Source organism: Polypterus senegalus, chromosome 13 (assembly GCF_016835505.1).
Source record: "Polypterus senegalus isolate Bchr_013 chromosome 13, ASM1683550v1, whole genome shotgun sequence".
NCBI lineage: Eukaryota > Metazoa > Chordata > Cladistia > Polypteriformes > Polypteridae > Polypterus > Polypterus senegalus.
The window spans coordinates 49,591,058-49,618,092 of NC_053166.1; the positions used below are offsets into that span (position 1 = coordinate 49,591,058).

Genomic DNA, 27,035 nt, shown 5'->3' on the forward strand with positions numbered 1-27,035 from the left:
TAGTCTTATGTCTCACCAATGCATTCATTAGACAAATGAACTGTCCACTGATTACAGATATCCTCTTATACAGATTTCTCCAAAGGAAAACTAATTTTATTTTACATGAATTAAACTAAGAGAAAATCCATCTAGAGTAGAAAATTCATTGGATTGTTTGTGTTGTTGATAGCCATAAGTTAAGAGTACGACACAAAATGATGAAACAAAGGCTTTCAAATAGATTGGCATGGTCATGTGCTCTGCTGAAAATGGACAGATTGGTTAAATTGGATGAAGCGAATTCAGTAAATGGATGGATTGGATAGATGGTCCTAGACATCTTAACACAGCTAGAGCACTGATGAATTGCCTATACTGGGAATGATAGATACTTATAATAATAATAAATTTTATTTATATTGCACTTCATATTTTAGAAATCTCAAAGTGCTACAGATTAAAAACTAAAATAATAAAACAAGAAAATCTATGTATACTTTAACAAAAAATCTTTCTAAAAAGATGAGTTTTTAGATTCCGTTTAAAAACATCAGTCGACTGTGGGGCTCTCAGGTAATCAGGGAGGGCGTTCCACAGTCTCGGCACCACAGATGAAAAAGCTCTATCACCCTTACTGCGAAGCTTGGTTCTAGGGACTTGGACAGTGTTAGTGTGTACAGAACGGAGAGTGCGTGAGGAGGTATGAGGGATAAGGAGTTCCTGTAAGTAAAGGGGGCATGTCCATAGATGCACTGATGGGTGAGGAGAACGACCTTGAACTCAATTCTGAGTGGAACAGGGAGCCAGTGAAGGGTTTTCAGGATTGGGGTGATATGGTCATGCTTTCGCACCCTCATCAGGATTCTGGCAGCGCAATTCTGAATATACTGGAGTCTCTGAATACTCTTACACTTATGGGTAACATAGTCTGAACCTGTTTATGGGATTTCATTTAGAAGGACGCATCTTAGATTGACTTAGTAAAAATACATCTAAATATTATGTCATAATGTGTAATGATGTAGGTTACCTTCATTAGGACTGACCAGGCTGAGAAATGTTGAGTACTTAAATAAAGATGAGCAGATATGGCAACACCTAAGCATCTTGATATGTAAAATGAAGATGGCTATTCACATTTTTAATTTGTATCCCATTTGTGCAGTTAAATACAATGGCTCAATTTGAAAATAAAACCTTCAAAGGCATGCACCACACAAATATTCACATTCCCTGGACAGAAATTTCCTATCACATTTCTTGGGTTGCCATGAAAGTTAGAAAGATGTCACCCATTAGTCAACTTTTTGAAAGAACTGATGGAAGCAATAGTAGATTTGTTGCTCAAATGGGACTTTCTGCTGAAGATGAACCAACTACGGATAGGATCATTCTTAACAGGTTCTTGCACAAAAACATGACAAGATGCATGAGGAAGGGACTGAGAAGAAAAAAAAAATAAGGGTGGGAATGAAGCAGGGATGAAGAATGTACTTTTGATTGCACTTATTTTTTCTAATGAAAACAAGGAATAATTAAAACTAGAAGGGAAAAAAAGAGATAACTGAGATTGACCGTTGTTAACTAGGCCTGTGAACCTGTTTCCACAAAAATAAGTAAGCAACATTTTCCTACTATTCATTTGCATCCTGAAAGCAGTAGGTCACTCAACAGTGTGACACTTCCTAGACATGATCCCCTGGAGGTGAAATATGGCCAGACGGCATTTTGATTTCAGTCACAATTTCCTGGCATTTAGAAGCCAGACTGTTCATGCCAGAGATGGACTCCACAGGGTGATGCTTAAGAATTTCCTGCATTCGTTCACTGGACAAAAACCTTAACAAGCCCCAGAGGCAAATCAATTCACATTCGTCTCTGTCTTTGAAATCTCACATTGTATGAACAACAAAGCAAATGCATTGGAACAAGAAGCCCAGCACAAGGACAATATCTGCATTAAGTAAACTGCATAGAGTGCTAAAGGGGGACTGCTTAGGAGGAAGCAATTTAAGCCGGGACGGCAGTGGCTGCCTGTGTCAAAGAAAATGAAAAAGAAACCAGAAAGTGACAGTAAAGGGAAGAGCTCCATCTCATTCATCCTAGTCTGTCTTAGTGGTCTTTGTCCTTGAAGGTCGTACTTGAAGGAGGGCAATTTCTGAAAAAGGAGAGAGAGAGAGATAGAGAGTTTGAAAGAGAGAGAGCAAGACAGTGAATGAGGGTCATCATCTTGGGAATATTAACTAAAAATATAATAGACGTCAAAAAGTCAAGATGCTGGTCAGACAATAGATTAGTGAGAAATACGAGAGCCCTGGTCAAGGAGTGTTTAGTTTTTAAATTAGCATGAAACAGCAAGGGGCTCAGAGTGCCTAATTTGTATTGAACCCAGCAAAGATGCAGACCAAAGCCCGGCTTAATTTGATTTGATTCGTGCCGTGATCAGTAATAATGTTTATTTAAATTGATTCCCAACTCAAGTACAGTCAAAGCAGACCTGACCTTGCAAGTCACTTTTCTCGCTTCAGTTTGCCTTCCTTTTGCAGTCGTCAGAAATTCAAGAACTCTTGTAAAGCACACTAATTGCATCAAGAGTCAAAGGAAATAATCTGCTGTTCACAAATCGTTTCTTATTAGTTTGCACTGGTGTGATGAGGAGATTTATTTAGTTTTTATTTCATTTTTATTTCCTTTCTTCACTGGTTTTATTTTTAAGCATAAGAAAAATTGTTTATGTGTAATAGAGCCCAGGTATGCAGCTACAAGCATTTACCTCATTCATGAAGAAGCCAGAAACTGAAAGCCAGATTGAAATTATCAGCATATATATGACATGAAAAACAATTACCTTAATTGACCTCAAAGATTTTAGAATGATTTTTAAAAACACAGATGACAAAATTATCCAAGAGCAACATATTTACCATCTTTGTGAAAAACAATTGTTGCATTTTTTTTTTACACAGCATAGACTTTATTTTATTTCTTGTAATAATGTAGCAGCACGATTCCAAAGGGTTTCTTAGGCAACATATATGATTACATTTATTGTAATAGGTACTTTAGCACTGAGGACATAACATATATCTTGGTGTACATTCTAACACAGGGGGACCATGGGTGATGAAGGCCTGTCCAAAGAGCATCAAGTGCAAGAAGGGAGCCCACCCTAAACAGGATGGCAGACCATTAAAAGCTACATGCCTTTTATCTATCCCACCATTTTCTTACCTATTTAATTGTTTATAATTTTTTTTTTATTATTATTAATTTTATTACAATCCATACAAAGCAATCAAGTTTTTACAAAAAGAAAAATTGAGTTAAGAACAGATCAATCCCCACCCCTGGGAGAGAGAGCAAGCCGAACAGCATTAAATTTAAGGCTTGTAAACATACCTAAATTAATAAATTCTCTGCGCTTTATGAACTTATTTTAAAATATTACTGATTAGATCCTGCCATGTTTTGAAAAAAGTCTGTACGGATCCTCTAACTGAGTATTTGATTTTTCCAATTTCAAATAATATAACACATCGGTTTCCCACTGACTTAAAGAGGAGAGTTTGGGTTCTTCCAGTTTATCAGAATAAGTCTGCGTGCCAAAAGTGTAGTGAATGCAATCACAGTTTGTTTGTCTTTCTCCACTTTAAGCCCATCTGGAAGAACCCCAAACACAGCTGTTAATGGGTTAGGAGGGATTGTGAGTCCAAGGCTATCTGAAGGTAATTAAAAATTTTTGTCCAGAATAATGTTAATTTGGTGCAGGCCCAGAACATGTGACCCAGTGAGGCTGGGACTTGGTTGCAACGTTCACAGGTTGGATCATGCCCTGGAAACATTTTGGAGAGTTTTAGTCGAGACAGATGTGCTCGATATATAATTTTGAGTTGTATAATTGTATGCTTTGCGCATATGGAGCTCGAGTGAATTCTCTGCATTGCTACTTTCCACTCCTTTTCTGATATATTAATTGAGATCTTTTTCCCAGTGTCCTCTTGGATCTTTGAAAGGAGGGATTGTAAAATGATTTTATATATTGTAGAGATGGAGTCTAAGTCCTTGAGATTGAGCAATATTTTTCCAGCATGGATGAGGGTGCAAGATGAGGAAAATCTGGAAGGTTCTGTTTAACAAAGTTCCTGATTTGAAGATAGTGAAAGAAATGTGTAGCTGGAATGTTAAATTTGGAATGTAATTGTTCATAGGATGCAAAGACGTTGTCTATATAAAGATCTCTAAGCAAGTTAATTCCAAATTTTTCCAGATATTAAAACTGCATATGTTTGTGAAGGTTGAAAGAGGTGGTTCTCTTGCAGAGGTGCCACAGATAGAAGCTTCTCCGTCTTAAAATGCTTTCTACATTGGTTCCAGATTCTAAGTGAGTGGAGCACAATTGGGTTATTAGTGTATTGCCGATAGCGTGTGTTTATTGGAGCACAGAGCAAGGAATACAAAGAAGTACTGCAGGATTTTACTTCTATTGCGGTCCAAGCCTGTGTATGTTCTTCTATTTGTGTCCAGGTTCTTATCGCCTGTATATTTGCTGCCCAGTAATAAAACTGGAAGTTAGGTAGAGCCATGCCACCTTCTGCCTTTTGTCTTTGTAGGGTCGCTCTTTTGATGCGTGGATGTTTTGAATTCCAAAGAAATGAGGTTATTGTTGAATCTAATTGCTTAAAGAATGATTTATTAATGTATATTGGGATGTTTTGAAATAAAAAGGAGCTTAGGAAGAATATTCATCTTAACAGTGTTAATTCTTCCAGCTAGTGTGAGATGAAGGGTTGACCATCTATGCAAGTCTTGTTTAATTTTTTCCATGCAGACGGCAAAATTTTGTTGATATAGAGCTTCATGTTTACTTGTGAAGTTTACCCTAGGTATTTAAACTGCTCTGCAATGATAAAAGGTAGGGTATCTAATCTAATATTATATGCTTGAGAATTCACTGGAAAGAGTACACTTTTATTCAGATTAATTCTGAGACCAGAGATCTTTAGAAATTCTGTAAGTGCTGCTAAGACTGCAGGCACAGAATTTTCTGGGTCCGAAATATACAGTGCCATATCATCTGCATATAATGAGATTTTCTGTTCCAGTCCTTCCCTGCTAATCCCCTTTATCTGATCAGTATTTCGACAATGCATTGCCAGTGGTTCAATGGCAATCGCAAACAGCAGCGGTGACAAAGGGCATCCTTGTCTAGTGCCACGTTCTAGTTTAAAGTAGTCTGAGCAAATATTGTTGATGTAAACTGAAGCTTCTTGGTTAGTATACAGTAATTTAATCCATGCACAAATGTTCGGGCCAAACCCAAACTTCTCCAATGTAGTAAATGTAGTAAAAAGGTATTTCCATTCAATCATGTCGAATGCTTTTTCTGCATCCAATGATAATAATATTTCTGAGGTGTCTGATTTAGTTGGTGAGTATATTACATTAAACAGGCGTCGAAGATTTGAAGATAAGTGTAGAGAGTATTTTAATGTCATTATTCAGAAGTGAAATTGGTCTGTATGATGCACATTGTAATAAGTCCTTATTTTGTTTTGGAAAGACAGTGATTAGTGCTTGGTGAAAGGTTTGTGGAAGAAATTGGTTATCTCTGGCTTCTGTAAATGTTGCTAATAGGAGGGGAGCTAGCTAAGCGGAGAATTTCTTGTAAAATTCTGCAGGGTAGGCATTAGGGCCTGCTGCTTTCCCATCTTGGAGTGACTTTATAGCATCTAGTAATTCTGATAATACCAGAGGTTTATCAAGTTCCTCCAGCGTCTATTTGTGGTATCTGTAATGTATCCAAAAATGCATTAGATTGTGTATTGTCTTCTTTAAACTCTGTAGTATATAGGGAATTATAGTAGTCTCTGAAAGTGTGCATTATATTTTTGTGTTCGACGATTTTATCTCTGTTAATGTTAGTGATTACTGAAATTGCGTTGCACTTCTTGCTTGTGAATTTGTTGAGCTAAAAGCTTATTAGCTTTCTCTCCATGTTCATAGTAATGATGTCTGGATTTGTAAATTAGTTGTTCAGTTTCTTTAGTTGTCAAGAGGTTTAATTCTGAATGCAGAGCCTGCCTCCTCCTATGTAGAGTCTCGCTTGGTAGTCTGGCATGTTCTTCATCTATTTTAGTAATTTCTTTTTTTATCTCTGCTACTTTCTTGGCTTTGGATTTATTTATATGGGAAAGATATGAGATAATCTGTCCTCTTAAGAAGGCCTTAAGAGTTTCCCAGAGTATTCCTGCAGAGATCTCGGGGGATGTATTTGTCTCTAGAAAGAATTTGATTTGTTTGGATATAAATTCCGTACAATTCTCGTCAGCTAATAGAAGCAGGGTGAGTGTATGGGGCTTAGTAATTTTAGCTCCAAGATCATAGGTGCATGGTCAGAAATAACAATAGCATCATATTTGCAAGATTTAAGATTTCCCCTTGGGATTAATAAAGTATCTATCTATCTATCTATCTATCTATCTATCTATCTATCTATCTATCTATCTATCTATCTATCTATCTATCTATCTATCTATCTAATCTTAGGCAAGAAGTTATTGTCTATAAAGAAGTAATCAATCCTTGAGTAGCAATGATGTACTGGTGAGTAGAAAGAATATGTTATTGAATTTGGGTTTAAAAACCTCCAGGGGTCTGATAAGTTGTGATCAGTTATAAACTTTGTAATTATCTTTGCGGTGTTAGATGCCGTTCCCCCTGTGGAGGAAGTCCTATCTAAAAGTGGATTTAGAACACAATTAAAGTCCCCAGCCATTATAACTTTATGAGTGTTCAGATTGGGAATGGATGCAAATAAATTTTGTATAAATTCCTTATCATCAACATTAGGTGCATAAACATTTATCAAAATCATTTTACAGTTAGATAAGTCTCCCATGACCATTACATATCTCCCTTCAGGATCCAATACTACATCTGATGCTACAAATGGTACTGTTCTATGTATGAGAATTCCCACACCTCTAGTTTTCTTTGTAAAATTAGAATGGAACATTTGGCCAGTCCAGTCTTTTGCAGCGGAACTGATCCTTGCTTAGTAAGTGGGTTTCCTGTAAAAATACTATTTTAGCATTTAGACCTGTTAGGTGAGAGAGTACTTTCTTTCTCTTTAATTTGTGATTCAGGCCTTTAACATTCCAGCTTACGAAGTTAACTGTCCCATCATGGAGACACTGATTCTGAGTTTTTGATGTCATTTTATAGTCTTAACTGGAAGTGAGACAGCTTAGGTCTTAATTTCCTATTTCCCCAAGAGTTGTTGCCATGCAGCTTATTATTACGTTGGTAGTTATAATTATAAAGATTGAGAGGATAGATTAGGTATAGATCAGGCTCTTCTCTCCCCTTAACCCCCACCCTCCCTTTTTGCCTCCCCAAGTGAGGCTAAAACCCACTTCACACAGTCCCAGTCCTCTGACATACCCAGAGACAGAGCACGTCCAAAGCAAAACAAGCCCCAATGCAGTGGCGCTTTAGGGTTAAAAGATAGAGATATCTCTTACCAATATAGTCTTAAAAAAAAAAAAAAGAGTTTTGCACTTAAAATATATATATAGTCTTCAGCAATTTTAGTGCATTAAGATGATACACCCAGATAATAAACCCGGGATGGTGTTAAAATGTGTCCAGAATAAGCATAACAAGTCTTAATGCAGTAATAGCAATAACAATAAACCAAGGGTATGATATTGAACAGTCTCGTTTAGGGTAGAGATGAAATAATTAGAAAAGAAAAGAAAAAAAAAAAAAAAAAAAAGAGAAAAAGAATAATTAAGCACAATAAAACATAAACAGATAGCCCTAGTAATACTAAGTAATAATGAGAATATATGCTGATAAAAACCTGTATTTTAAAATGAATAGATCAGACAGTAGATTATTAATCCTTGCTTTATCATTAACCGCCATGACTCACTATTATGTATCAGAATAGTCCCGGGATCAGCTTTCTTAATTCCTTTTCTGCTTCTTCCTTGCTAGCGAAGACATAGAATTGACCCTGCCATTCCACTTTCAGTTTTGCGGATACAAGAGGCTGTATTTGACGCTGGCTTGCCGTAACCGCTGTTTAATGTTGTAGAAGGCTGCGCGTTTAGTAGCTGTTGCTGGAGAGAAGTCAGGAAGATACGAATGTGGTTATTTTCATATATAATATCTTCCTTGTTTCTGAGGAGTGCCATCACCTCTAGCTTAAATGATAATCGTTCAAAACGAACTATAAAAGATCTTGGTCTGGGTCTACGGTGTTTGATCCGCATATGCGGTAAGCCGCTGCTATCTCAGATTCTGCTTTAAAGTCGTCCCCAATTATTTTAGAAAAAAGTTCAGCTGCGAATTTCACAGGGTTTGAACTTTCTCGATTCTCAGGCAGACCTTCAATTCTGACATTATACCTTCTACTCCCATCTTCCAAAGCAGCCAGTCTGTCTCCGAGTTTTTTGCATTCGGAGCTGACATTTACTGCTTTTTCCTTGGCACTGGCAGCTAAATTTTTGGCCATTTCAATCCGATTCGTGAATGTCTCCTTGAGATCCTCCAATTGATCAGTAAGCGTGCTCAGTTTAACCGAGTTTTCCTGAATGCGCTCTTCAATTTTACCCAGCACCTGTCAAAGCTCAAGTTGCACCTCTTGACGCAGCCTTTCATTTGCCTGTTGGAATTCCTGTTGCAGCCATTCATTTGCCTGTTTCAACTCCTGTCTCACCTCCTGTCTCATTTTTTCGCTTGCCTTTGCCCTTGCTTTCTCATTAGCCTTCTCGCTTTTCTTTATATCTTGCATGAGCTCAGCGAGCATCACCTCCAGTTTAGACATTTCAATTGTGCTTTCTTGTACCGTAGATGAAGCAGCAGACTCTGCTGTAACCGGTTTCCCCGCTGCTCCCGGCTCGCATAATTGAAGCCGCGGACTTCAGAGCCCTTTCCAGTTTCAGGTGATCTTCTCCGATCGGCGAGCTATCCAGATCTGCACTCACGATCGCACCTTCACTCCCCTTTTTGCTCTCAGCCGGCAACGATGTAGCGGACCGTAGTCCCGAGGAGTCTGTACTTTCGCCCATCTGATCCAGGTCTGTCTCTGAAAGGCCGTATCTTGAACTAGGGCTTGCTGATCTTAGCTTGGGCGTAGCTTTAGTTTTCGATTCTTTCGGACCCCCCTTCTTGTTGGCCATGTTTATATGTGCTTACATATACTGTAGCAGTCCCTCTCGGGTTGAATAAATACAGGATATCTCAGGATAATAAGCAAATAATATGAAAAATAACACTGCTGCTAGCGGAGCTCCACTTCAGACATCCATCTCTCGCATCGGACGAGATCAACCTCCTATAAATTATTTTTTAATTATACTCTATATGGCTTGAACCCCCTCTAGCATTAGGCACAAACCTCGATTGTGTGTCATCCTGTTACAGGGCACACTCTTGTTCTGTCTCTTGCATGTCTTTGGGATGTGTGGAAGTAAAAGAAGAGTATATGATGAAAAACCCACTGAGTCTTTCTCCAGAAAAGGATATAACACACAAACCTTGCACATACAGTACACAAATTTGGATTTAAAGTTCTATAGCTACGTGACAATAGCAGTAATGACTGTTCAACCAAGCCACCCTGCTACACACAGCCATACTGGAGTGATTGCTAATCACCGTACTGACGTTTCTTCACACTGCCGGAGAATTATGATGTCACCAGAGTAAAATTAAGCAAATACACAAACTCCACACAGAAAGGGCCTCCTGATTTAGTGTTCAGATGCTTTCAGTTGTTTAGCAACACAACCCATTCAGGGTCTAATACCAACAATTGTAACAGTTCACTGGCTATTCAAACTGTTCTCTATGCAGCCTTCAGTTAATCCAAAATGCAGCTGCAAGAATTATTACAAGAACAAGAAAATCCAAACAAATAACTCCAGTTCTTAAATCCTTACACTGGCTCCCGGTTAAGTTTAGGGCAGATTTCAAAATTCTCCTTTTAACATATAAAGCATTAAATGGCCACGGTCTGGCTAGTTGTCTGAACTTATCACGACTTACAAACCTAAGCGCACATTAAGATCTCAAGATGCCGGTCTGCTTATGATTCCAAGGATTTATAAAATAACCATGGAAGGTCGAGCTTTTAGTTACAGGGCTCCTAAACTGTGGAATGGTCTGCCTGCTTCTATAAGAGATGCCCCTTCGGTTTTTAAATCCTGGCTGAAGACTCACTACTTCAGTTTAGCATATCCTGACTAGAGCTGCTGATTAACTGTACATACTGCAACTCTGTTGTTAGTCATTACCACTAAACCATAAGTAACATGACAGTTATAATTGAATACTAACCCTTACCTGTTCTGTTTCTCTTCTCGGTACTCAAATGTGGCACTTGGTGCCACGGCCCACCTGCCAAGTTGTTTTGCCTGCCTATGGTAAAGTCATTCCTAATGGAGGATCGCAGGAATCATGGGAAAGATGGGTCCTTTCATTGGTTTGGATGGCCCAGCACTGTTTCAGCCGTGAAATGGCCAAATGGGGGAGGCAGGTTGATGGATGAGGTCTCCAGGAGTCTAAAAATATCCAAATCTTATTATGTGATATCAAATTCTGCTCCGTACTTCTAAAATTTTTAGTTTTATGCTGTATCGAGGATTTGTTCTGTTCTGTGTATTGTATTGACCCCCTTGTTTTGACACCCACTGCACACCCAACCGACCTGGAAAGGGGTCTCTCTTTGAAATGTCTTTCCCAAGGTTTCTTCCATTTTTCCCTCCAAGGTTTTTTGGGAGTTTTTCCTTGTCTTCTTAGAGAGTCAAGGTTGGGGGACTGTCAAGAGGCAGGGCCTGTTGAAGCCCATTGCGGCACTTCCTGTGTGATTTTGGGCTATACAAATATAAACTGTATTGTATTGTATTGTATTGTAAAAAGCAACCACATGCGCACAACAGTGGACACGACGCCTTTGGTGAGAAACCACTTAATCACAGGGCACATTCATGCTAATATTCACATTGGGCTGTTTCAGAGTGACCAGTCTAGCTAATATGCAAATCTTCTGTAATATTTAAGAAATTTTTTACATCAGCGTCACAAGAAAAATTACACAAAAATATATAAAAAATGTATAAACTGCACACAGATAGTGATTAATCTGGGAATCAGATGAGTGTCTCCTGAGTTGTGAGGCCCCAGGGTGCTACCACTCCTGCCGAAATATTGCAATACTGAAACATTAGATGGATTTACTGTAATAAAATCATTAAAGTGTCTGCATGAAAAGCATCTTCAGAACAAAGAAGATGTAATTAAAGTACTCTAATCTAAAACAGAATAGAAATATCTTAACATCAGCCAAGTGTGCTGAGTTATCAATTCTGTGCAACCATTCAGCTAATAATGATGAAAAATGTTGACAATAAGAATGTTGTTGTAGGAAGTCTTTATCAGCCACTTCTCAAAGTGACAGCAAGCATGGTGACATCATAATCAGAACTGATTTTAATAAAAATTCTAAAATCGTCAAGAACTGCGTACAAAGCTGTTTCTGTTTCTTTTCTGTATTCTTGAGTGGACCCATGCAGTTTTCAGAAACATCACTTATGTGAACAAAGAATACTGAGCTGAACTATGAGGGCACATTAAACAGACTTATGAAAACATACTGCCACTGTTCATCATAAAAATGTGCTGTGTGACATTTTAACATACCGTAGCTCACTCTTTGAAAATGAACAATGCAAGAATGAACTAAATCTCAGAGAGCTGTTGTCACAAAAATCTAGACAGCTTCCTCAGTTGACCTGTTCGCTGGCTGGGGTTGCATAAGAAAACTGGCACACACAAATTCCATATGACCGAGAAAATGCACATCAGGAAAACCAGTAGTAGAGCTGGAGTCTGGCTGTGTGAGAGAGGAGAGATGGTGTATCCTCAGAGTGTGGAACAGAGGTCATCAGCCATCACTGAACCTTGTCAAACAGCATGGGGGAGCAAACAGCTGGGAAAAGTGGAAGTGAAGTGGCGTGTAAAATACATGAAAATGCATGTTCTGTTTTATTGTGCTGCTTTTTACATGATAATGAGCAGTAGGCTATGCTTGTTTAACTACATTTTAATCTACATAATAAAGACAAAAATGTGAATCTGTTTTTGTACACACACTGATTTATATATAATTTTTTCTATCTATCTAATTACCTGTCTCGCCTTTTAAAGATTCAAGGTTACAGACTTTCAAAGCTTATTTGTTTAGTAACTGATTTGCATGAGTATATAATTTTGAATGGGATGTCCCATGTTTCTTAGAAGTCATATTAAAGGACACACTCATTCAGACTGGGCCTATACAGAGTCACCTATGAACCTCAAGGTGTGTTTTTGGAGTTCTTGAGGAAGCCAGTCTTCCCAAGGGAAACACAAGTAAGGACTCGCTGGTTAGGAAACCAGCCCAGAGGAAGCTTCATGGGAAATACAGGGTACTGCAAGGCAGTGTATGAAGATTGGATCTGCTATGGGAGAGTAGATGTTCTTACCACACAGATACAGTACACTATATGTTCCTGGAAGAAGAAGAAAGCAGAAAAAGTACCAGAAAAGAAAGTGACTCTTAACAGAGATAATAAGGCCATACATTGAGCTTGTAAGAGACCTCAAGATCTCCAGGCCACCATTTGATCTTAAGCCAGGAAATCTGAGGCAATGTTGTCCATTCAACAAATGAGTGTCTAAGTGTGATGAGTGGGCAGGCTAAAGGATTCAGTTCAGTAGAAAGACATAGTCTGGTGTCCTTATGACGTACCCTTTCTTTCAAAATGTGAATCAGAACAACAAATATAGACAGCTTCTTACAACAAGAAGTGTTGCAGAACTGCAGGAGTAGAGGAATAAGATGACCTTTAGCCAGGTATTACTGAATGAAGAGGATCTACAGATGTCTGTGGTAAGGCAAGGACTCTCTGATAGAAGAATAGAAGAAATGGCCAAGACAGGAAAAGAGACAGGCAATGAGAAGGAGGCAAGTGTGTAAGCCCCACTTAGATGATGTGGAAAAGAAAGTTTAGGGTAGATGTTTCTTTTTAATGGATTATTTTGATCCTTTGAATATTCCCTGTGCTGATCTGTTCTCTGTATGCTTAGAAAAAAAACCCAATTTTTTTTAAAACAAACTCCATGTCCTCTTTATGTAAGGATACACCTCCTTATGGGTGCTCTTCATTTACTGCATATGCAATTGCCTGTTTTCCATTTAGTTTTAGATGTTATATTTTGGTTGACACAGACACACAAAATTTTTGAGAAACAGACACAATATCTAATTTTACTTGTAGGCAGTGCAGAATCTGGTTGACATCCTAGGTTATGGTCCTACACCAGAACTGTCTTGTAACCACAAAGATAAAATGCAATGGAGTGTCAAAACCAATTTGCGCCACTAAAACAGCCCAAACAAAAATGAAATGTATGTAAAATATATTTTTTTAATATATATTGCTACCAATATAAATATATATTAAAATATTCTGTTTCAAGAATTTATATATTACAGTATATATCAGTATACTGATATGCATAGGAAAATATATAAGCTATTGCCATATTTGTATATTGCTATATGTTTTTCAAAATATAAAAAATTATTTCTCAATATACACGAAAATATTAGGAATTATTTACTTTATGAAGCATTTAAATTTTTAAATATATGAATAACTGACTGACAGCCTATAAATTCTAACCATACTATACAGTATATTTTAAAGTATATAGATATTTCAATATGTTTTAACATGTAGGGTCATTTTTATATATTGAAGTATATGACAATGAAAATATCATAAAGAGATATCTATAAGATAGCAAATCAGAGTGACACCGCACAAATTGTAAACCCAGCATTAACCGAAGACAAGTAATACAGTTGTAACATGCACTGCTCTGCCTCAGTACAGTACTTAGTTAGTTATTTAGGCAATTTCCAATACATTTTATCTGAAGAGTATTTTAATTCTTTAACTTTCTTGCTTTCCTCTTTGATTGCAGCTTGTTGCTTTTTACTTTGATATGATAAATAAGAATCAAAAACTTTGCACAGATAGAAAATTTGTGAACAGGTCCTCTGATATTTCAGACCCATTTAGAGTTAAAAATGTTAGCCTGACAGAAGATGTGTTCATCTACAGAAACTCATATTGAGAGAGAGAGGTTAGGAGCATGCACTGATACAGCGCATTGCCGCACCCAACACATGACAACTCAGGATTCCAGATTGAGACCTGAGTGTAGCCATGCAACAGGTAACACCTCAGCACCACACAAGTTCAAATGGAATGGAACCAGTGTAAGGTTTTTTGCAGTGGCTGGAGTGCCAATTCTGCCACCAACCCCCAAGTTTTCCCTGCAGGTTGGAGGGCCTACTTGCAGGACTGGATGCAGATTAACGTCAAACCCAGGGCAGAGCAATTGCAGGTTAAGTGCCTTGCTCAAGAAGAGACACATATTTAACAAATTTGTATCACCGTAACATTTTTTAACGTTTTTCTTGAAATGTCAAGAAGCATTAAACATGTTTAGTATTGAATACATTTCAGCCAATGTATCCTGAAACAACAACCTACTGGAACCACTTATAGTGAGGTACAGGGATTTTTTAATAAATTGGATTCATTTTAAAGCCTGTTTTCAACTTTTTACATTTGTTATGTTTGTTACAATATATTAAAAATTACATTTTTAATTATATTTCAGATATAATCTTAAAAGTATATATTTTAAATACATGTATATAGTTTACATTATATTGAAAGATACAGTATGTCCTCATATTTGTGAGTATATTGCAATATATTTAATTTTCATAGGTGATATTATAAAGTAATCGATATTTTTTATGAACGAGATGCCCAGTTTCTGAATGGGTGCTGGAGGTGTTTCACTATTTGAGGTAGTGCATTGTACTAAACTGGGGGGTTAGTAATTTACACTTTGTAGGGCAAAGTATATTTATAATATTAGCCAGGTACAAAATTGCTAATAATATTACAAATATAAGTTAAGATTCAGTTTTATGATTTTCAGCCGAATGAACACTAATAAAATATAAATTGTATGTACTCGAAAATTGGTCAAATGTATACAACTTTTAAAGATCAGGTCAGGTTGAGGAGCAGGCACTGGTACAGTGTGTTGCCACACCCAATCCTTAGGTAATCGCGCCAAATGGCCATTGGGCCAGAAGCGCTTGGTTGGCGCTAACCCGGCACAGACAGGCACCAGAGGCACGTGAAAATGAAAATAAAAGATTTATTTGTTCTTCAGCCGTGGGCCACGTCTTCCCCATGTCCCACAGGCCCTACACAGTCCCAAAAAAAACAACCAAAGAAAAGTCCCACGGCTGTGGCCCCAATATCATCCAATTGGGCTGCCACGACGCATTCCGGGGGACGTAGTGTACATCCCATGGCTGCTCCCCCCTGGTCCCAGTGTCAAAGGGGGGTTCCAGCCGGGCATGGGTTCCAGCCATCTGCCACACCATAGTGCCGTAATTGATGCTACCTCACAATGCAGGTAATGAGCCTCATTTGGAACTCCATGAGCAACCACTCATTTGACACAAAATCAAACCAGGAGAACAGATTTTCTAAAGAGACACAGTACTGAAGGAGTCCAGTCTTTGTGTCAGGTTACTGGATAGCGTCCATGTCCTGCAACCATATAGCAAAACGGGAAGCACCAGGACTCTAAAGACTTGGACCTTCACCCTTTTGCAAAGATATAGGGAGTGCCACACACCCCTTTACAGCAACCTCATAACCCCCTTATGTTCTCCTAATCCATCTACTGACGTCATAGGAAGAGTCACAGAGACATGAATGTCACTGCTGAAGTAAGTAAGCCTCTCAATTAGGTTGACTTTCTCTCTGCAGACAGACATACTGCCGATGGTTATGCCCAAGAGGTCATTAAAGGCCTGGATCTTGAGATTTATCCAGGACACTTGCAATCCCAGACACTCAGGCTGCTCGCTCAGTCTCTCGCGAGCCCCAATCAGAGCCTCCATTGACTCAGCGTAGATCACAGCACTGTCAGCAAGGGGTTTGCTTAAAATTGTAAAGCTGACATTTTTAATCCAGCATTATTACTTAAACTGTATCATGTTTACATTAGTGCTAAAGTAAACATATTTAACTAATCTATCTATAAAAATATTAAGAACTCCTTCAATGCGTTGAATGTGGGAGGCTGGTAAATACCTGTAAAAGAAGGTCAGCATACTATAAAGGTGTTCTAATTGAATTGAATAGGGAGCTTAAACATTTAAAACATATAACACTGCAAAATAAATATGCTGTCTTATTGTCTACTTTGAATATTTACACATTACTCAGAATTTATAATTCATAATGACAGCAAATTTTCATATCTGATAAGAAGAAGTGAGGAAACTATCATTTACAAGTCTTTTTCTAACTCCTTGTACAGATGTGGTGAAAATATATGTATTGCCAAACAAGACATCTTTACTGAGATAGGCAGGGGGGTGGTAAGAGTTTGGAGAATCCTGTCTTCAGTAAAATAGTTTGCTGTAATAAATCACAAATGTAAACATTTTTTTATATAGCACTTTTAAATGTAAACATGCAAAAACAAATTAGCATATCTGAAGTCATGCATTACAATATTCAGCTCTCTGAGCTGAGTTCCTACAGACAAACTTGTCTCATACTTTTCCAGCAATGAAACATTTACATTGGAAAATATTGATAATACTAAAAGAGTTTTAAGTGTTTCCCAGACTTTAATTTAATTCACCTATACTTATTTTTAGTTTTAGCACTTTATAAATATAAAAATACATCAGAATAAAATTCATATAGCTATATAGATAGTGTATTATATTATTTTTCCATCACTCCATCAGTTACCTGCACCTGCTTTGTCCATATCTGGGTCACAGAGGTAGCACAGGGCATAAGGCAGGAATGAATACTAGATTGGGCACAAGTCCATTGCAGGGCACATTCATGCCCACATCAGGCCAGTTTTAGTGCCAACAATTAACCTAACACAGCTGCCATGGGGCATGTGGGATGAAATCCACAGTACCCAGACAAAGTCTACTCTGACATGGTAGAGACGGGGAAACTGCATATACAGTGACCATGTCCTGGAGTCAAACTGAGTGTCTTGTACTACATTATTTGTAATTCATCAAAATGTTGAATTGTTAGAGAAGGATAAAAGAATGTTGTAATGCTAACACTACAAACATGGCTCCAACATAAAATATGCTTATGCTAATGTAAAAGAAGGCTCAGTGTCATAGGTGAGAAAAGTATTATTCATGTTTTGTGAAAATTCTGGAAGTTAGTGGGCATAGAAAAAGACTGAATGTGAATAGTTATAAAGTGAACTCTATTTAACACCTCACTATAAGGTGAGGATGAACATTTATACACTGGATGCATTGGTTGTTTTTTATATTTAAGTATTTTTCATAAAAATGATCCATTTGGTTTTCACTGCATTTGCTCGATTACAAGTTTGTATTAAAAGGTCTGACCTGATTTACTTCAGCCTACACGTCAACCAAAGCTGAAACTTCAATGAGGGTACGTAGACATTTCTCATCCACTATACATATGTACTGTACAGTATGTTTCTTTTTCAATTTGCAGTGCCTGTTTTTTGTATTTGAATGATATAGAGATACATAATGTTTTTGTGAAGTTTCTCCCAGCCTTTGGGTACTTTAGTTTCCTCAAACACTCCAAAGACATGCATGCTAGGTTATCTAAGGTCTCTAAATCTGACCAATACTTGTGTGTGTGTGTGAGTTTACCCTGTGAGGTTCTAAATCCCACTTAATGTTAATTTCTGCCTTGCACACAGTACAACAAATAAAGGTTTTAGTTCCCAACAACCTTGTACTAAATTGAACTGCTCCAATGAAGCAGTAAACATGTAAAAAAAAGTTACACTGAGCCGGAGGTTGTGGCTACAAGATGTATTTAGTGTTACAGGTTTTAATTCTCATATTAATTCCAATTTGAAGCAAATGTTCCCTTTTTGACAGTGTCACTGAATTATCATGTCTTACTTTTTTAGAAAATGCACACATGGTCTATCAGTCCCAGAAAAAATGGGAAAGCATTTGCCAGGCTGAACTGTAGAACTATACAGCTCTGTTATCACTTCTGTATTGTTAATAGGCACTATGCATTAGCATTAAGTGGCTAATAGCTTTTACTGTTTATGCAGCAGTTTAATTAATAAAAGAAATGCTTGCTTTCTTTTTATTAAAACTTCTTACTCTGCATTCTTGCTCATAACGTCTTTGTGCACATAAGTGACAGACTTTGGTGCTTCTGCTTTTAGGGCCACTGGGCCATAGCCTTACCAGATGTTGTGCACTCATTCAAGTGTGTTAAAGCGATGACAACTCACGAACGATCTGTCACAAACATATTTTGCTGTGCTCTCAAAGCACATACATATCAGGCATTTTTAATTCTGAAAGAAGACCCAATGTCAGAGGTGACAGAAGTTCTTCTTTGGGTTTTGTAAAAATACCAGAAGTTAGTGAGCATAGAAGAAGACTGATGTGAAGGTAAATAGTTTAAAAAAAACTCACACAGTTAAACACCTCGGTATATGAACATTCACGCAGCAGAGATATTGAAGGTTTTTGATTTTTAAGTATTATTCCAAAAATTATCCATTTGTTTTAACATTTTCTTGCTTACAAGATTGTATTAAAAAGCCTGACATGATTTACTTCAGCCTATACATCAAAAAAAGCTGAAATTTCATTGAGGGTTTATGGACTGCTCATGTCCATTCGTATTCATTTGTAACTCAATCACTCAAGTGTTTTAAAGTGATTACAACTCAGAAACGATTTGTCACAAACTCCAGAGATTTAGAATAAGTAAGTACAACTGTTTTGTTACTTTAAATACATTTTCCAGCTGTTTGTATTTGACTAAATTTCATTTAGAGCTACTTTTGCTTTTGCTTCACTAGATTGTTTGGTCTAATAGCACTCTTTTTACTTCCAGCAAGTACTTGTTGCTCATTACATCGACCAAATTGTTATAAGTTCATAAAATAGACCAATCAGGCGTGTTATCAGCAGGTTATAGTTTAGTGTTGGACAGACACAGCCAATAGAATGCAATATCTTCTTCCTCTTCATCTTTTCTCACTTCTATGTGGTGTTGATGTGCTTGATTAGCTTTCTCCAAATAGCTCGGCCCTGCACCTCCACTCCAGTCCGACTCTTTTCCTTCAGATCTTCTTTTACCATATCCGTCCACCTCCACTTTGGTCTCCCTCAGTTTCGCTTCCCCTGTATTTCCATTACCATCACCCTTTTGCCCACATATTCATTGTTTCTTCCCATTACATGTCTAAACCACCTGAATCTACTTTCCTGTAAATTCTTAGATATCTCTCTTACTTTTGTTGTACCTCTGATTGTCGCATTTCTTATTTTTATAATTCCACACATCCATCTCAGCATTCTCATTTCTGCCACATCTGACCTCTTCTCCTACACTCCCTTTACTGTTCATACCTCAGCTACATACATCATTGCTGCTCTTATCACTGCCTTAAAAACCTTACTTTTAATGTTCACTTTAATTCTTTAATCATACAATACTCCCGATACCTTCTTCCAATGGTTTCATCCACACTGCACTTTACAGGTTATCTCTGCATTTAGTTTTCCTTCTCAGGCTACCACTGATCCTAGATATTTAAATTTATCCACTCTTTGCAATAGCTCTCCTTACAGGCTAACTTCTGAGTCCTGATCATCATTAAACCTCATATCTTTCAAAAATAAAACAGGGATAGTGTGATTTTCGCTGCTCATTTGGTGGGTTGCTCCCATGCTTCCTGCTCACTAGTGAGACATGGAAACTGAACGGGCACTTTTTCTATGGTTTTATTTGAAAACAGCACCCAAAGAAATTTCTTCTTACAAGAATTTACCATCAGATTTAAAGAAGAATGTTCAATGAAGCTTTTTTCTTCTTCTTAAGCTATCCTATAGCCCCTAAAGTCCCCAAAACAGTGCTTTTTTATATCTGTGCAAAAAAGATTTTAAGGGCACACAAAATATTTTGAGGCCATAAATTACAGTAAGCGAACAATATCCATATATTGTTTTGCAAAAGATATTGCGAAAGACTCTTACAAGCCCAATTACTGAAACACTATAATGAGGCCAGATGTAAAAGTTGCTGGCTAACTGAACTAGACAAACTCAGGGTTTAAGTGAGATCTTGTGGACTTGGGGAGAAGGGAGTGACTCCAAGGTCTTGCTGTCCCCTTAATTCTTTATTTGATTCAGGAGAAAGCATTAAAATTTAACAGCTGACCCATGTCCAGAACTTTCTTCAGTACAACATTGACTCACCGATTAGTAATTGCCATATTATTATGTAGTATTGAAGTTGAATTATTGTAGTGTAATATTAATGAAAGTTGTTTTAATGCTAATGTGTTGGAAAATGTTATTCTGTAGAATTTAAATTGTCTATAGGAGTGCATTAAAAATATGAATTAATATTATGAGACAACCATCTGGTATACATCTATTTACATTGGATAATTAATAATATGCATTGAGATTAATTGGGGTGAGTTCTATAGATTACATGAGTACACAAGCAGATAATTTAAAGAAAATATTTTGTACAAAACCGAGCAAAGGAAACCACAGCTTTCACAAGAGAAGTCTTGTTAATGAATGAACAATTCTGAAATTGTTGTATTACTATTTAATGTAATAATCGTCCTTCTAAAATACATCTTTACTTTAGTGAAGTATAAACCCAATCTGTGTTGATTTTAAGTTTTTTATATTGTGTATCTATTAAAGTGATTGGTTGTGAGTTGTTCACTTTATTTTTATTCTTATTGTCTTCTTTGTATTTTATTTTTATCTTCTTCTCCCTGGAGTGGGGTGGGGGCTGATCTACTGCCCCCGGGTATCCCAATAGGGGAGGCACAGTGTAAGTCATATACACACTTACTCGTACCACACTTCATGTCATTACCTTGACACTGAATGCAGTTATGTAATGTTTAAAAGCAGGATTGCGTTTGCATGATTCATTATGCTGTAGTGCATTTAGGTAGCAAAAATACTGTGTGAGTGTTGCTTAAAAATAAAATAAATATGTTCTCTAGACAAAGCCTTGCACTTTCTCATTATTTTAAATGCACTTTTACTTGTGGTACTTGAATACATTTTTTTTTTTTTTTTTGCTGAAGTATTTTGTAACTGAAATACTTCTTAAGTGAAGGTAAAAATTTAACAAAGCACTTCAATGTTTACTCAAGAATCAGTACTTTTTACAGTTCTGCTGTGCTCTCAAAACAATTACAAATCATGTACAGCATTTTTTTTAACTCTGAAATAATTCAAAATAGAATAAATGCAGTAATAATGAAAGCCTTTTCAAGGCCTTGTAAACCCAAGTAGAATTTTATTTTAAAATAGGCTTGATACTTTCGATTGTACACTGAAATTCAAGCTCTGTATGATCAAAGCAACACATCTTAAATTAACTATTTCAATACATTATGAATTTTCCTCCTCCTCCTTGGATGCCTTGGTACTTTGAATTGAGCAATTTCCCCCTTCAGACTATATGGACAGGCATCATTTTACAGATACCTCATACTTACAGATTCTACATAATGTAAATATAACTGAAAAAAGTGTTAGAGGAGGATTACTGAATATTTGAATGCAGAGAGGATTTGGCCCATGAGACATCAATTAATGATCCTGACTCTAAAGCCAGGTGTGTGAATGGTATTCATCTGCACCAGCCTGGTAGCCAGCTGACCCAAAGCTCAGCTGGCACGTGGGAGTACCAAGTGTTAGGTGAAAGGTAGGGGTGAACTTGTAGAAAAGCTTAGAGATAGCCAGCAGACAAGCAGAAATGACTTTTTGGATATACAAGGTCACATTATTGTCTGGGGAGGAAATCACCAGAACTGTACAATATTTACCCAAGAGTCCTCAAATAACCCATCATTTTATATATGGTGTATACTGTAAATACTATATATATATATATATATATATATATATATATATATATATATATATATAATTATACACAAAAAGCAACTTTTTTGAAGTCACTGCAAATCATATTAAGTTAAAATGTACACATAACATTCAGGTGGGTTCAGAGACCTAATTAACTGTTGGAGTTGGAGCAGTCTAACATTATCTAGTGACTTCATTAAAAAATTAGTTATCACAATATTTTTATATAAAAATATTTTTGTAAAGGATAATGGACTGCGGTGGGCTGGCACCCTGCCCAGGATTGGTTCCTGCCTTGTGCCCTGTGTTGGCTGGGATTGGCTCCAGCAGACCCCCGTGACCCTGTATTCGGATTCAGCGGGTTAGAAAATGGATGGATGGATGGATAATGGAAATAATAGAATATAATTACATCTGTTTGTAGGATACATGTCTTGTAATTGCATTTTAAAATACAATGTACTTGAAAATGAAGCCCAAATAGGCATGGAAGAGCTGAAATAGCTTTAATGTAATGAATAAAGCGCATTGATTGATGTGCTATTGTTAGCTGTTAGTTGTTGAGGGTCTGTTACTAAGTATACTTTAAATTTCTAAAATAAACTTCTTAAAGAAGTACTCAAGTTCTTAAGGCTAAAATTGTAGGCTCTGTCCAGCTGTGATGGATAGCAGGTAATTGTGGCACTTCACTAATATGTTATAAGGCTGTAGAAATATTTAATCATTATAATGTATGAATAATGCAGCCATAAGATATCATAAATGCAGGCTTATTTATTGTATGCATAATAGCTAGAGAGTTTGTTTCTTATTCCATTCATGTACATATAAGTTCATTTGTTTGCATTTTTTTCTTTTACAGCCTCAATTTTCATGCAAGTTACCTGGTATGACTTCAGGATGCAGGAGAAGTGAGCTGCTGTGACTAAGATTCATGCAAGCTGCGGTGCAGTCGCAGGAGCCGCATTTAAAAGTGGCATATCAAATTGTAGTCATTATAGCATGCATGACTTTACAAATATTTCACTATTTCAAGAGTGGATGCTGAACGAGTAAAAGATTTAAAAATATACAAAATATACAAGTTGAAGCCACCTTAACCTCTTAAATAAAATTTGAAAAAGTAAACTAATCTGTAATTGAAGTCAAATAGATAATTTAAGAGAGACAAGTTTGAAATTTCACCAATATTTTTCAATGGGAGTTTTTGAAATTTTAAACCATTGTATGGCATTCTGTATTTCTGATATCTCAACAAAAATATTATTTTCCTGACAAATTTCCTTTAGGAGTAAACAGTTGGACATTGTTTGCCTCTTGGTTGCCTACTTCAAAGGCATTGCCTTCTGTGCCTTTGTGCTCCTCAGAGCGTATTTTTGTTTGAGTTTTTCATAAAAAAAATAAATCATTTTATTTAAAAAGACTCTTCATTGCTCTCTTTCTTAATAGCTGGGGTTTGATGATATGTCCCCCTCAAGTGGGCATTTTTGGGGTTTTTGGGGACTTTCATGCTTAGAAACTCTTTACTTAATAACACATTCCATTATATAATTTTACTTTATAAACAATAAAAGAGCACTTCACAAAGAATAATTTACTAAAATGTAAATGAAACGATTGAGGGGCCTATGTGTGTGTAGATGGGTGCAAAATTTGCTTAAATGTTATAAGCAGAGATTTCTGGTTAGAGGATCAATGCTCTGAGTAGGGGGACCCTGAGTGATTGGCTGGAGGGGGTTGGTGCATCTAGAGTGTTATTTTTAATGATAACAGGAAGACAGAGTGGTTATATCTGCTGATTTGTCGATGCATCCTGAGCTCAGCTCTGATACCTTTTTGCAGTCTGTGGGCCACTCAAATATTCTTCATTTACGTGATTAGGATTTTTCTCAGGGTACCCCACAATGCAAAGATAAGCACATGAGGTTAGGTGTGTGCAAATGAGTGGACCCTAGAGACGAAATTGTTCCCCACCCAGAGTTGGTTGCCCAGTGCTGCTATTCCTAGCCTCTGGTCTCTCACAATCCTGAACTGGATTAAGCAATGTTGTTATTTTATGTTATGATTGGAATAAAAATATACTGTATTTAAAAAGCTGTTTATATTTACAGATGGTGCTATCTTAAAAGGAAATGGGATCTATTTAGCAAAATATCCATAAAGTTATATGCAGGAAAAGATTAGGTGTGGGGCTTATAAAAAGCACACAATGTACAGAAGTTTTTAAAAGGTACAATATAATGCTGTGTACTAAAGATCCTTTTCTGAAGTACAAGCTAAGATATGTTATTCTTATGTTGCATAATGTCCTTGTAAAAATACATGGCGATACTGTGTGCAGTTTTGGTATCTGTAATTTACAGCCATCACAGCTGAAAATCTGAAAGAAATAGCTTCTAAAATGTATTTAATAAATGCAGGTTATGAGTGCTGAGCAAAGAAAGACCATTTAAGTGTAAATAAATTGTCTAAAACTGTCACATGTGACCAGTCCAGCCCAATCCACAGTAAGTTTTCATTTCTGCACTCATAGCTGACTCCCTTTTCATTATTGAGGTCTTGGATGAGCCCGTAAAGGTTACAGCAGCTTGCAGCATTGTAAGTGGGTGGATCTGAAGATATTCAGTTTTAAATTTTTTTAAGAGGCTTTCATTAGTTTTGTTATGCTTTTGCACACTTTTTTGGGTTTGGATACATGATGATTCCCAAATTTGGATGTATTAATTATGGCTAAAATTATTTTTGTATAATTTTTCAGCACCAAATCATTGATGCTATTTATTTGTTGCTTCTGAGATTCTTGGAAGAATGCGGCATGTGACATCATTAATTACAATTGGTTTAAAAATCACCACAAATGTCTCTACCTCATCCACGATTGTGGATCGAAATGAACCTTTGTATTATGAATGTTTGGTAGTAAGCTTGACTATACTTTCTAAATTTTTCAGGGTACAATCTTTTATTTTTATGAATTTATCTTTTCTTCTGGTGTTTTCTCTTTTCAATCCTGAATTCTACCTTAAAACAAAAGGATCAGGAGACATGGTCAAAAACACTACAAATAAAGACTTGATAGTCTCACAGTGAGACAAGTAAGTATTGTTGTCAGGCAACTACAAATGAGATTTGGGATTGGTCTGATGAAAGCCATATTTATGGGCAGTTACAGAGTAACATGACAGAAAAACATGAAATTGTGAAAGGAATAAAAAAAGTCTGATTCCACTTGTTATCTACATTATATATATAAAATCCTAAGCCTAAAAGTGCAACGATTTCATGTCACATTTTTATGTCACCTTTTTTATCACACTTTAAAACAGGCTTATTTTAAAACCTACATATATATGTTTGGTATCATTCTTCTCAGAATTTATCGAACTTTAATGTGATGTTGGTAGATTTTCAGATTCTTATTACATTTTTAAATTATAAGCTAAAAAATATCAAGAACTCACGTCCTGCAAGATGCGACTTTTTGCCAAGAGATTTATCTATGCCCGGGCACCGGAAATAGACAAAAAGTAGAAGAGCTGCTGTACAGGCTTTTAAATGTTCGAAGTGCCACGCAAGATCAAGGTCACATAACATAGCAGCAGCAAGCCAGCAGCTAACTGAGCAAAGAGAAGGTAAAAAAAACTGTATTTGTTTCCCATTGTATCACCATTTAAGAAGGGGTTTTGGAGGAGAGTTTGTGTCTCATTTGGGTGTGTTCAGCCCTCCTCTTCACAACACGAGCGGCAGAGAGCTAAGGGTTGGGGTGGCGAGTAAAGCGAGCGGGGGGAACCCCCTAGTTCTTCAGTTTTACAATAAAATGGGGGACAAATACTAGAAAATATTTCCTCATATAAAGTACAGCTAATGCATGAAATAAGACAGTGAGTGCTGTAGTTGGGAATAGCACCATGAGAACCATTAGATATTTCAGCCTTTAACAGTATGGATACACTGGCCAATAGGAAGTGCCGACCTTTGCTGGGCTGAGTTAGTTGTAGTGGTCAAAAACTTTCATTTTGCCATTAAACCAATAATTATAACTAATCATAATTATTCATTTAAAGTGTCAGAATTAAATCTATCAAACTTGTTTTGCACAGTGAACACATTTTACAGATTTCTGCAGTAAACCAATTAATGTCTCTTTCAAATCTCTTAGCCACAATGGAGCAAACAATTTAGTGAAGTATTTATTTATTGGTAAATTCTTTTCCTTTTGAATGATGGAATTAGATTTCAAAAGCTCTGCTTAATGAAACAAAAATATATTTGTGAAAGAGCATTTCTTTAAATTTAGCTTTGTTCTAAGACAGAAATTGACAATACAAATTATATTTGTATATAAATGTTAGAAATCCTTTGAACTTTAATAATAAATTACGCCTTTCTCATAACTTTGTTAGTTATCCAGAATATTAATTGTTCTACGAGTTTGAATGCTGTTATCTTGGAATGCTCTTATGTTGCTGTTATGTCCCTCAGTTTGGGTTTTAGACACCAAATGTAAAATGTTTAGCACATGGTGTACCCACCCATCCACTTTCCAAACCACAAATCCACTATGGAGTCATGATAAACAAGGGTCTATTCTGGGAGCACTGGAAGCCAGGTTGAAACCAGTTCTAGATGGAAAGCCAACTGAACACTGGACAAACGTATGTACACACTGAAATTCAGTCACACTAGGTTGAATTACAGTCACAAGTTAATCTAGTGCTTTTGCTATTATTATGCTCTTCTCTCACTTTCAATACTTATTATTATATAAACTCACTGAGAAAATTCTTAGGAATACTATTTTAATTCAGGATAAGGCCTCCTTATGTTCTCAAAACAGGCTTTTCTTCTTTATGCTATGCATTCCACAAGATGTTGGAAACATTCCTTTGAGGTTCTGGTCCATGCTGACATGATTGTACCTCGCTGTTTCTGCACATTTGTCAGTTGTACATTCATACTGTAAATCTCCCATTTTACC

The 27,035-nt window shown here is 36.7% G+C and overlaps 1 protein-coding gene across 5 annotated transcripts in view; it reads right to left on the reverse strand.

The window, feature by feature from the left end:
- The window catches only part of gabra6b (gamma-aminobutyric acid type A receptor subunit alpha6b), a 70,274-nt gene that overhangs the window by 12,033 nt on the left and 31,206 nt on the right, over nt 1–27,035 (reverse strand). For 3 of the 5 annotated variants that reach the window (XM_039775633.1, XM_039775632.1, XM_039775629.1), the window contains one exon: nt 2,071–2,140. The exons of 1 other annotated variant lie outside the window; for it this stretch is intronic. The gene's annotated coding sequence lies outside the window, so the exon portion shown is untranslated. Of the gene's footprint in view, nt 1–2,070; nt 2,141–16,457; nt 16,563–27,035 lie in introns of those variants that run through there. One more of the 5 variants, XM_039775630.1, reaches the window with a different exon arrangement.